Genomic DNA, 13,083 nt, shown 5'->3' with positions numbered 1-13,083 from the left:
CTGCTTTTACAGATCCAGACTAACACGGCTACCCCTCTGATACCTAAAGGGTGAGTGATCATTACAGGTTTAAAATTCAAACTATATTCCACTTGTAAAAAGGTAGGTACGTAGATCGTTGGTTTTGTGTTGCAGCGGAGCCAGTAGTTATCGTACATGTAGATACCAATAACATAGGGGAAGGTAGGAGAGAGGTCCTGCAGGCCAAATTGAGGCTAATAGGTAAAAAGATTGAAGTCCAGGACCTCCAGGGTAGCATTCTCTGAAATGTTTCCAATTCCACACTCAGGGCCAGTTAAGCAGAACTGAATGGTTTCAATCCATGGATGAGATGACTGTGTTTAGAGGAGGGATTTAGGTTTGTTTGGAATCGGGACACCTTTTGCGAAAGGAAGAATCTCTACAAGGAGGAAGATGGGCTCCACCTAAACTAAAGCAGAATCAGATTGCTGACATGTAAAATTAAAAAGGCTGTAGAGGAGTTTTTAAATTAAGAGCTGGGCGAAAGGCGGTAGATGCAGAGAAGCGCACTGTTCGGTCAGAGACATCCCTTATGGAAGGATTCATTAAAGGGTATACTCTATATCGGGGTAGGCAACCTATGGCACGCGTGCCAAAGGCAGCACACGAGCTGATTTTCAGTGGCACTCACACTGCTCGGGTCCTGGCCATTGATCCGGGGGGCCATGCGTTTTAATTTAATTTTAAATGAAACTTCTTAAACATTTTGTGAACCTTATTTACTTTACATACAACAATAGTTTAGTTATATATTATAGATTTATAGAAAGAGACCTTCTAAAAACATTAAACTGTATTACTGGCACGCGAAACCTTATATGAGAGAGTGAATAAATGAAGACTCGGCACACCACTCCTAAAAGGTTGCGGACCCCTGCTCTATATCCTAGTAAAGAAGAGAGGATAAAAGTTGATAGATTAAAAGTAGGAACTGAAGAGAAACAGTCCCGTTCACTTACATCACGTGAAGGCAGAGAACTAAATATTGACAAATTTTATAAGTGCTTGTACACAAATGCAAGAAGTCTAAATCCTAAGAAGATGAAATTGAGTGTCTGGTATTACATCAATATTCTCTTTTAACAGGCATCACAGACACGCAGTGGAACACTGATAATCAATAAGACACAGTAATGCCAGGATATGAAATATATAGGAATGACAGAGTAGGTCACATGGGTGGGGGAATGACACTATATGTGAAAAAAGTATACAGTCAAATATAGTAGATATCTTAAATGAATCAAACAGCATCTCTGTGCATAGAAATTCCTTATATAGTAGTAAAAATATTATTACTGACCACCTGACCAGGATGGTGACAGTAATTGTGAAATGCTGAAGTCTCAGAAACAGAAAACCCAATAACTATGAGGGATTTCATCCTCCCATATTAACTGACAGCATGTCACCTCAGGATGGGATGCAGAGATAAAATTTCTAGACACCATTAATGACTACTTCTTAGAGAAGCTAGTTCTGGAACCCCACAAGGAAATTTAGTCCTAAGTGGAGCACAGGATCTGGTCCAAGAGGTGAATATAGCTGAACTACTCAGTAATAGCAACCATAATATAATTAAATTTAACATCCTTGAAGGGGGGGGAATACCAAAGAAACCCACCACAGTAGCATTTAACTTCAAAAAGGGACACTACACAAAAATGAGGAGGCTAGTTAAATGGAAATTAAAAGGAACAGTCACAAGAATAAAATGACTGCAAGCAACATGGAAACTTTTTAAAACACCATAATAGAGACTCAAACTATATGTAAAAAACCCTGGTACCAAGAAACAAACAGTAAGAGGAGCAAAAAAATCCCACCATGGCTAAACAACAGAGTAAAAGAGGTGGCCAGAGACAAAAAAACATCTTTTAAAAATTGAAAGTCAAATCCTACTGAGGAAAATAGAAAGGAGCATAAACTCTGGCAAGTTAGGTATAAAACTATAATTAACCAGGACAAAAAAGAATGAAGAACACAGGAAAAGACACAAAAACTAACAGCAAAACAATTTTTTAAGCAACAGAGCAAGAAACCTGCCAAACAGTGGAGCTACTGGATGATAGAGGTGCTAAAGGAGCACCAAAAGGAAAACAAGGCCATTGCAGAGAAGCTAAATTCTTTGCACTGATTTTCACTACAGAGGATAGAAAGGAGATTCCCATACCTGAGTCATGCTTTTTAGGTGACAAATCTGAGGGACTGTCCCAGATTGAGGTGTCAGCAGGGGAGGTTTTGAAACAAATTGATAAATGAAACAGTAATAAGTCACCTAAGAGTTCTGAAGGAACTCAAATATGAAATTGCAAAACTCCTAACTTGGTGTATAACCTATCACTTAAATCAGCCTCTGCACTAGGTGACTGGCGGATAGCTAATGTGACACCAATTTTTTTAAAAGTTTCCAGAGGCAATCCTGGCAATTACCTGCCAGTATTCCTAACCTGAGTACCAGATAACTTGGTTGAAACTATAGTAAATAACAGAATTATCAGACGCATAAATAAACAGACTTTGTTGAGGAAGAGTCAACATGGCTTTTGTAAAGGGAAATCATATCTCACCAGTCTATTAGAATTCTTTGAGGGTGGTCAACAAACATATAGACAAGGCTAATCCCAGTGAATATAGTGTACTTGGATTTTCATAAAGCCTTTGACAAGGTCCCTCACCGAAGTCTCTTATGAAAACTAAGTAGTCGTGGTATAAGAGGGACCATCCTCCTCTAATGGATCAGTAACTGGTGAAAAGATAATAAACAAAGGGTAAGAATAAATGGAGTGGGTAAATAGCACCTGCCAAGGATCTGTTCTGAGACCAGTGCCGTTCAACATATTCATAAATGATCTGGGAAAAAAAGGGTAAAGAGTGAGATAGCAAAGTCTGCAGAGGATATAAAATTACTCAAGATAATTAAGTCTAAAGCTCACTGCAAAGAGTTATAAGGGGATCTCCCAAAACTGAGTGAAGTGGGCAAGAAAATGGCATATTAAATTCATTGTTGGTAAATGCAAAGTAATGCACATTGAAAAAATCCCAACTATACAAAATGATTGGGTCTACATTAGCTGTTACCATTGAAGAAAGAGATCTTGGAGTCATTGTGGATAGTTCTCTGAAACCATCTGCTCAATATGCAGTGACAGTTAAAAATAAAAAACAAAACCACACACACACAAAACCCCAAAATCAACATTGTTAGGAACCATTAGGAAAGGGATAAAAAATAAGACAGCAAATATCATAATGCCACTATATAAATCTGTGGTACACCCAGACCTTGAATACTACATGCTGTTCTGGTCACCCCATCTCAGAAAAATATATACTGTATTAGAAATGGGAAAAGGACAGAGAAGGGCAACAAAAATGATTAGCGGTATGGGGCAACTTCCATATGAGGAGAAAATAAAGACCAAGACTGTTCATCTTAGAAAAGAGACAACTAAGTGGTGATGTGATAGAGATCTATTATATCATTAATGGTGTGTAGAAAGTGAATAAGGAAGGGTTACTTACCCCTTCACATAACAAAAAAACAGGGGTTACTCAATTAAGAACATAAGAACACAAAATAAATTGAAACAGACGTAAGGAGGAAATACTTCTTCACACAATGCACTGTCAACCCGTAGAACTCACTGTCAGGAGATGCTGTGAAGACCATAAGCATAAGTGGGTTCAAAAAAGAATTAGGTGCCTTCCTGGAGGATCCCCTGTTCTGTTCACCGGCCACTATTGGAAGACAGGATACTAGGCTAGAAGGATCATTGGTCTAACCCAGTGTGGCCATTCTTATGTAAACCTCCCCATTGATGGCCCATACCCTCTCCTAGCCCTGAGGGTGAGGGGAGCTGCCATTCTATACTTCTCTATTCCCTTCCCTTATTACTATCATATCTCACTCTCTCCAGGCTCCATCCAGTCTTCTGCCTCATTCACATTCTTCCTCTAGTCTCCCTGAGTGTCTCCTGTCCCATACTGCATCCCATATTTTCCTTCCTTTCCCCTTCACAGTTTCCTTCCATCACATTTTCCCCTTCTGTCATCCCCTATTCCAGTATTGCTAACCTCAAATAGTCTAACATCATGTGTCAGGAGATTTTTAAATCAATCATGAGATTTCAAAAATCATACATTTTGTCCAATTGTCAGTTGCCTGCCGGTGTAGGATCTTTTAGGGTTCACATTTAAAAGCTTTTCTCTCAACCATGAGGGCTAGAAACTTACTTTCTTTTTATATGATTGAGATTCACAGTGAAACATGTTTCCAGAAGCTGAGGCCTTAAGAAAAAAACACCAAATATTCAGAGACATACAATAAAATTGTTAGCGTTGGCAATACTGTGATCCCACTGATACCGTCTCAGTCTCCAGCATCTCTTCAGTCTACTTCCAGTTCCTCTTATTCCCAGGTATCCCTCAGTCTCCCTCTTGCTTTCCTCACATTCGCCTACACCCTATTATCCCTTCAGCATCCCCCCACTTCCCCAGTTGCCACTCTGCTCCCCTCATTCCCCTGCACACCTCAGTTTCTTTCCTGCACCCTACATTCCCTTATCTGTTCATAGGTTCCTGCCACTAATGCACAAAGGAAATATGAAATCCATGTTGGTGTGGTACAATACAAAGATTGTATCAGTAGAAGTTTGCATTGGCCTGAGTAATCAAAAGTGGTAAAGCCATGATTGCATTATGCAGGTTATTCCAGATGGGTATCAATCCAACTTTATAACATCCCACTGCAATCTATTCTGCATATATCTCACATATTAGAGAAAAACTATTTTAGAAATGTTTTACATAATTTATTAATAATATATTGGGACTATTTTTTGTATCCCTCTATTGATAAAATTAGGTCCTTTTGTTACCATAAATCCAATAGGTCTCAGATAGAGCAATAAAATCTTCTAAAATAGCCTTCAAGAACATTTCTATATTGAAAAATGTCAAATTAAATGTCTAATATCTTGAGACTTTCCAGGTCAAGAAGTGAGCACTGTGTTTCTCATTGCAAAGACAAGAAACTCCTCTTTTTGGTAGTAAAAATCTTCCATATCTGTTCCTACAAGCTTGCAAGATAACAGACTTTAATAAAGATGTGGCATTTTTAGGTACAGAAGACTATCATTGATTCTTGCCTGTCCTGAAGTCCTGAGCAGGTGTCACTTTTTTGATGAGAGTATGTGGGAAGTGGGAGACAACAGGGAAATATCACATTTGGAGAACAAAAACATTTCTCTGGCCAGTAGATTGTTTTTAATAGCAGCTCTTTGGAATGTCCAAATACATGATTGTGAAGATGGATTAGTGGGCAGAGAGTGGGTGATGTGGTCAAAGGTGCATGATACATTCATTTATCAAATGGCTATAAAATTTATCATAAGGTTCTACAATTTACCAAATGGATATCAACTTTATATGTGTTCTTAATGACATCTGCTGAGACCACGAGTAAGAACAGGGTACAAAAGAGTGTGCAATACATCCTGCAAATTTTGTGTACCAAGAGGTAAAAATATGTCACACTATACTTGATTGTCTGCAGTAGTAATATTAGAGAATAGCGTCTGCAAAACACTATAAACACAGGTAAGTCAAGGCACAAAAGTTTAATATATTACTGTCACAGCACTCTGCTAACACCACCTATCGGCACACTTTAGTATTTTTTAGTGCTTCATAGCCAGAGGGACTGAGGGACCCGCCACTGAATTGCTGCTGAAGACATGGATGTGCCGCCCCTTCCCATTGGCTGCCCCAAGCACCTGCTTTGTTTGCTGGTGCCTGGAGCCAGCCCTGATTGTAGATAAGCAACTAAACATGAGCTCTCAGTGTGATACTGTGACAAAAAGGGCTAAACACAGTACTCAGATGTATTAACAGGAAAATACTGAGCAGCAACAAGGAAGTGATATTACCGTAGTGAGGCAGTTATTGGAATATTATGTCCCTTTTTGGTGTCCACATTTTAAAAAGAATATTGACAAACTGGAGATGGATCAGAAGAGCCTCAAGAATGATTTAACATCTGGAAAATATGGCTTACAGTAAAAGGCTAAAATAGCTCAATCAAATAAAAGGTTAAGAGGTAGTTCAATCAGTATCTACACTCACTCACACAGAGAGAAGATATCCAGGACTAAAACTCTCTTTAATCTAGCAGACGAGACCAGAAGAGACCATATGAGATCATTTAGTCTGACCTGTATATCACAGGCCATTACATTTCACCCAGTTACCCCGGTATTGAGCTCAATAACTTGTGTTTACCTAAACCATAACTTTGGTTTTGGCTAAAACATATCTTCCAGAATGGCATCCACTGATGATTCAAAGACAAGAAGAGATGGAGAATCCACCCCACTCTTAGTAGTTTGTTCCAATAGTTAATCACCCTAATTGTTGAAATTGTTTGACTCATTTCTAACTTTAATTTGCCTGGCTTCAGCTTTCAACCACTAGTTTTTGTTTTGCCTTTCTCTGCTAGATTAAAGAGTCCTTTAGTGAGAAGGCGTGAGGAAGTCGGAACTGTCTGCAATTACTTGTAGGAATGACATACAAGACAGGGACTTACTTGATTTGGGATTGCTACTCAGATGTTGCAAAAGAGTTAAGAAGCTGTTCTTGGGGCAGAACAGATCACAGTGAAGTGCTTGTGTCACATAACTGTCTGGAGTGCTATGACTGGGTTGTTAAAAGGAAGGCTGAAACCCACCCATATCAATGGGAGCCCAAGGACTAAACAATCAACATGTAACAAGGAGACTGCTGACAGGCAGAACATGTGAACTCAGCATGGCTCTGCAGCAGGACAAGGATGTCAGATGGCAGGGATAAGAGCTGGCCTTCAAAGAGACTCAGCAACTCTCACCTGGGACTGACAAAGAGATGGGTGTGGGGTAGGGTTGCCAACTTTCTGATTGCAGAAAACTCAACACCGCTGCCCCGCCCCTTCTCTAGCCTCCTCATTTTTGTGTAGTGTCCCCCACTTTCTCTCACTGGCTCATTTTCACTGAGCTGGGGCAAGGGGTTGGGGGTGCATGCTCTAGGGAGGGGCTGGGGATGAGGGATATGGGATGTAGGAGGGGACTGTGGGTTGAGGGGGCTGGGTCCAAGGGGTTTGGAGTGCGAGAGAGGACTTTGGGCTGGGGCAGGGGGTTGAGATGTAGGCGGTGAGGGCTCTGGGGTGGGGCCAGAAATGAGGGGCTCAGGGTGTGGGAGGGGGCTATGGGCTGGGAATTGGAGTGTGGGAGGGGGTTTCTGGACAATGGGAGCTGCAGAGCCAGCACTTGGGCCAGGGGCAGCGTGCGAAGCCCCAGTAGTTGCCCCTGTGCCTAGGAGACAGAGGAACTTGGCAGTCACTTCCAGGAGCCATGTGGAGCCAGGACAGGCAGGGAGCCAGTCTTAACCCCACAACCCTAGCGTGGGGTGGGAAAGAGCCAACAAGAGGATTCCACAGCACTTGTTTATATGGAGTGCTGGCTAACCTAAGAACTTCCCAGTCATGGGTGGAGTCCCCCCCCAGCCCCACCCCTTCTGCCCAAGCTGCCCCTCATCACCAGAGCCTCCCCCAGCCATGCCATGCCTCCTCACCTGAGACCCCAAGCCACCCCAGGGGAAAAGCTCTTGTTTCTTTGTGAAGAACCTGAGCTTTTTATATGTGCCAGGTTCCAGGATGGCTGAGGAGGCAGTATGTGAGTCCAGGGAGATTATAGATGAATCCAGGAAGCTGGGTAGCAGGTACCACCTCCTCAGCTGCCCCAGAACCTGCATGGGGCATAATAATAAGCAAAAACTTCCCCTGTGCAAACTGCCAAAACCCACAACAAGGTGTCCGGTAGCAGCGGCTGCACCAGGGGAGGCTAAGCCTTCCCTAGGCAATTATACCCACCATCTATGTTCCCAGTGCTGTGTTCCAATTGACTAATAAACCCCCCCTCTGTTTTGAAAAGGCTGTGTGGTATCACTGCAAATAGTTGCAGAGGTGCATTGGTCCCTGAAGAGTGTAAAAGTCTCAGACCAGGAGTCTGGCTCAGTTGAACTCTGGGAACAGTGCACGGTGTGAAACAGGAGTGCTGGAGCCCAGGGCTCACTTCTGGAGGCATTGAAGCTGCTTGGCCTACCTTTAAGGAAGAGTGGGACGCTTTGGGGCTCTGGCACACTGAAAAGGCTCCTCCAAGGGACTGCTTAAAAGCAGAGGCGTGGCAGAGATCTTGTGAATCTACGACAGAAGATATTTATACACTGCAATCAAGTCATCTCTCAGTCTTCTTTTTGAGCAGATAAAGCAACTGTTTTCTTGAAGTCTCTCAATGTAAGGTTTTGTGGTTTTGAGTTCTCAAACCAGGTTTGTGGCTCTTTTCTTCACTCTTGCTAATGTTTCAATATCCTTTCTAAAATGTAGACATTAGAACTGAATGCAGTATTCTAGTAGCAATGGCACCAGTGCCGTATACAGAGGTAAAATCACCTCCTGACCCTTACTAGCTTCTCCCATTTGTACATCCAAGGATCACATTAGCCATTTTTGTCACAGCAACGCACTGGGTGCTAATGTTCAGTTTCTTGTCTACTATGACCCCTAAATTCTTTCCAGAATCACTGCTTTCCAGAATACAGTCCCGTGCCCCTTCCCCCCCTAGTCTGGAGATATGGCCTGCATTCTTTGTTCCTAGCCGTATATAGCATGTGGCTATATTAAAATGCATTTTGTTTTAACGGGCTTGTGATGAAGCTGAGAACCCCACACCAGCATGAAAAGGGTTCAAGAGAGTCTAGGGGACCAGCTAGGCATGCCCTGCTATACAGGCAGCCGATGCCAGGCCAGGCCAGAGGATAAAAAGGAGAGAACCTGGCTCAATTCAGGGCTGACTGGTGAAAAGGCAGAAATTAGCTGCATCCCTACGCTAGGGAAGCATCACTAGGAGCCAGGGCAGCCACTGGAGAAGAACTGCGTCCCTGACCACCGGAGACTACTGAAGAGACCAAGGAGCACCCCTTAGCAAGTGAACTGTGTGACTAAACTAGAGACACGTTGTCGGGTTAGTCCCCTCCAATCTTACTTATGCAGCCCGGCCCACAGGGAGCTGCAGTATGCTACGAAAGGTTCATAAGCAGCCATACCCCAGTCTGAAGAGACTAAGATAGGAAGTAGCCCGGGACAGTGGATTTAGGCCTGGTCCACACTACAGCATTAAGTCAACATTTATGTCAGTGTAACCACTTTCCAAACAAGCTTGCCATGTCACCTGTTTTTAATCAGGTACACCTATAATCCTGAGAGCTATTTAGTTTTCTACAGTGACCACTGATATGGAGCCAAATTCACTGTTGATGTAAACAGTTGCAACTCCATTGACCTCTGTGAAGTTGTGTCCAGTTATTATCCCAATGGCAAAATTTGACCTAAGCTTTCCACAAGAGAAACTCAGGTTTCTCCAACCATTGACTGATAACCGTTTCTATTTAACATTCTTGCTGATACTTGTTAGTGAGTTTCTAGAATGTGTAGGAAGTATTTTTCCAGCATGCTGCTAAGATCTCCCACACATTCGACCCTAGCCTCTTTCTGCCCTTGCAATGCTTTATAATAGTATTTTCCCTTAAGGCTATCCCATGAAGCCATAACCTGAGAATCCCAGCTTGCAGAATCAGTTTGCACTACATAAGCTATTAACAAAAGTTCTGGAGCTCTGAGAATATATAATACCTGACCTGTTCCTGGGTGTGCCTTGTTTCGCTTCCTCTGAAACAACATACGCTCTGAGTTCTTGTTTTCTCTGCATAAAGTGGAAACTATGGCTCACTGTTGGTTACTGAATGCTGTGTTTTGACGTAGGTATCTGTTTTGTCTTTTGCCCTTTAAACCACAACAGTAGTAGGAAGGAACCATATGGGTACAGAGGGGTCCAGAATAACCAATGTTTAATATATACATACTACATTCAAGACCTAGCTACACACTACACTACTGCTCTGGCAGTGGTCTGGTTTCTGGAACACAGGAGACAGTGAGGGCCATTAGGGGGTTCAAACTATTTAAAGGGATACTACTTTAATTCCACTAATAATACCACCTACACACTGCATACCCCTCTCCTTTTAATGTAAAAGACACTTTTTTTTAAAGTTACAAATGCATTACTATAATTAAATATACTGCAGGCTATCAATTATGACTGAGAGGCAGTTAACTATTTCTCTCTGGATAGGATCAGGTAGGTATCACAACAACATCTGGAAAAGTATCTGTACTTTCAGCAGCATCCTCCAGCTCTGTAGTGTTAGGGTCACTTGTAGTAGAAACAGGGACATGAGGCCCTATCACACATCACTGTCTGCAACTTGGTCTGTAGGCTTGGTATTTTCACTAGGCATCATTGGTATAGAACATCACTGAAGTTGTGTTCGAACGCTGATGACCTCCTGATGTCTCTTCCAGCCCGAATCTTCTATGATTCTATTATTATTCTATGAATCTTCTGTGTCTTCCTCATGAGACGTTTAGTGCCATTTCTATTCTATAAGACAGAGAACCAGTCTGTGAAGTAATCACTTCATGTTTCCGTGCATTTTCTCAGTAGTCTCTTCTAAGACATTTTACTCACAGGTGAAAAGTACATTACTTCCCAATAGCAGCACTGATGATGGCATCTAATTAGTAGTAGGTACGTACTGCATTCCTCTAGGCCAATAGAAAATTCTCAGTCTTGTATTGTAAGCTACTTTTCTCTGGAGCTATAGCTCAAATTGTTCATTTTAATGTCTAGATAAATCTTTCCCCTTATTCATTTGTGGAAAGTTGGTATGGAGATGTGAAATATTTGATACCGTTTCTTCTGACAAACAGTTGACATTTTTCAGATGTGAACTGAGCTCCATCATCAGTTACAATCTGAGCAACTGCCATCTATGAAAACAATAATCTTAACACTTCCATTGTCTGCACTGAATTAGTTGAATTCATACCGAATACTCCACTTAGAATGGGGATAGATCTGGGGTGGGGCAAACTATGGCCCGGGGGCCACATCCAGCCCTCTAGACATTTTAATCAGCAGCGTCTTGGGCTTTCCCCATTCCAGTGTTCCAGCCAGGGAGTGGGGTGGGGGTCGTGCCACTACTTCCGGTAGCTGTGCGGAGTGGGGCATGTCCCCCCTCTGGCTGCTAAGCATAGAGGCAGCCAGGGGGCTCTGCATGCTTCCCCTGCCCCAAGCAGGGAACTGCAGACAATGGGAGCTGCAGGGATGGTGCCTGTGGATAGGGCAGTGCGCAGAGCCACCTGGTCATACCTCCGCGTAGGAGCTAGAGAAGGGACATGCTGCTGTTTCTGGAAGCTGCTTGAGGTAAGCGCTCCCCAAAGCATGCCCCTCTGACCACCTCTCGCGCCCCTGCTCCAGCCCTGATCCACCTTCCATCCTCCAAACCCCTCGGTCCCAGCCCGGAGACCCTCCTGCACCCCCAACCCCTCATCCCCACCCCAGAGTTTGCACCCCCAGCCAGAGCCCTCACACACCTCAACTCCCAATTTCATGAGCATTCATGGCCTGCCATACAATTTCCAGATCCAGATATTGCCCTGGGGCTAAAAACTTTGCCCACTCCTGGCACAGACTGCAATCAAAAACATATGTCCCATAAATGGCCCCGCTGCCATGGACACTCCCAACGATGCAACAGAACCTGTTAAGACATGTGTTGTATTTGTACCTGGAGATTGTTTTATCATTTTCTTTTATTTGTGTATCAATCCGAGGCCTCCACTCATGACTCTTGGCCAGGACTTTGATGTTTACAATTCCCAAATGGCCTTTAGATAATTCTTGGTGTACATGTGACTTGAGCTTCCTAGTAATCACCAGTCTCATGCCACACATTTGTCAACCTTGCTGTACACTTAAGTTCTCTTCAAGCACAGAAAACTGGAAACAGTTGTTTATGTACATTAGCCTATCCACTCATTGTAGTGTCAAACACTTCAGCTAGTACTAGATAATTTTTAGTTTAATCTTGTACCTAGGGATGCCAACCCTCCATCATTGTCATGGAGTCTCCAGGCATTAATCTTTAATTAAAGATTATGTCATGTGATGAAACCTCCAGGAATACGTCCAACCAAAACTGGCAACCCTAGAACTTGTACCATGACTTCTGTCACTGTCAAGGGTTCCATTTCCCATAAAGAACGTACTGTCTGTCTCTAGTTCTCCTGCCGTATTTTACTTGCCATTCGAAGTGACAGGAGTAAACTCAACTCATAATGGTGAGTACCTAGGATTATCACCAGCTTCTGTAACCGTGCTGCAGCCTTTACCAGCAATCTTTTCTTCCACTTAAAGAATTGATGGTTGATGGTCAATAACCACAGTAAATTTTTTTCCACGATAGAGATATTAGTGAAACATTTTACCTCTCTTTGTAGTTCCTCTACTAATTTGAGCATAGTTACTTTCTGCAGAGGTAAGAGCTCTAGAATCAGACCATAGTTCTTTCAGGATGATCTATCACATGTGAAAATACTGCTCTTATTCCATCTAGGTAAGTGTCACAAACTACCTTTACAGGAAAAGATGCATTGCAGTGCGTAAGGACCCTTTCAGATGCTATTAGCTTCTTGGCCACATCAAAAGCTTTGGTGAACTCTGTGGATCAACACCATTTCTGTCCATTGTGCTCACTTAGAAATTCATGGTTTATTTTTTATTTATTTATTTTTTTTTTAATGCCAGAAGGGACCATTAGATCATCTAACCTGACCTCCTGTATATATCACAGGCCATAGAATTTCAGCAGAGTTACCCTTGGATTGAGACCAATAACTTGTACTTGATTAAAGCACATCTTCCAGAAAAGCATCAAGTCTTGACCTGAAGACATCAAGAGACAGAAGTCACCACTTCCCTTGGTCATTTATTTCAATGGTAAATCACCCTCACTAGTTTAAAAAAAAAAAATTGTACCTTATTTCTAACTGGAATTTGTCTGGCTTCAACTCCTACCCATTGGTTCTTGCTATGCCTTCCTCCATTAGATAAACGGGCCTTTTAGCAC

This window comes from Chelonoidis abingdonii, chromosome 5 (assembly GCF_003597395.2).
Source record: "Chelonoidis abingdonii isolate Lonesome George chromosome 5, CheloAbing_2.0, whole genome shotgun sequence".
Lineage (NCBI taxonomy): Eukaryota > Metazoa > Chordata > Testudines > Testudinidae > Chelonoidis > Chelonoidis abingdonii.
The sequence above is the reverse complement of the archived record's forward strand: the minus strand, read 5'-3'. Positions refer to the sequence as shown.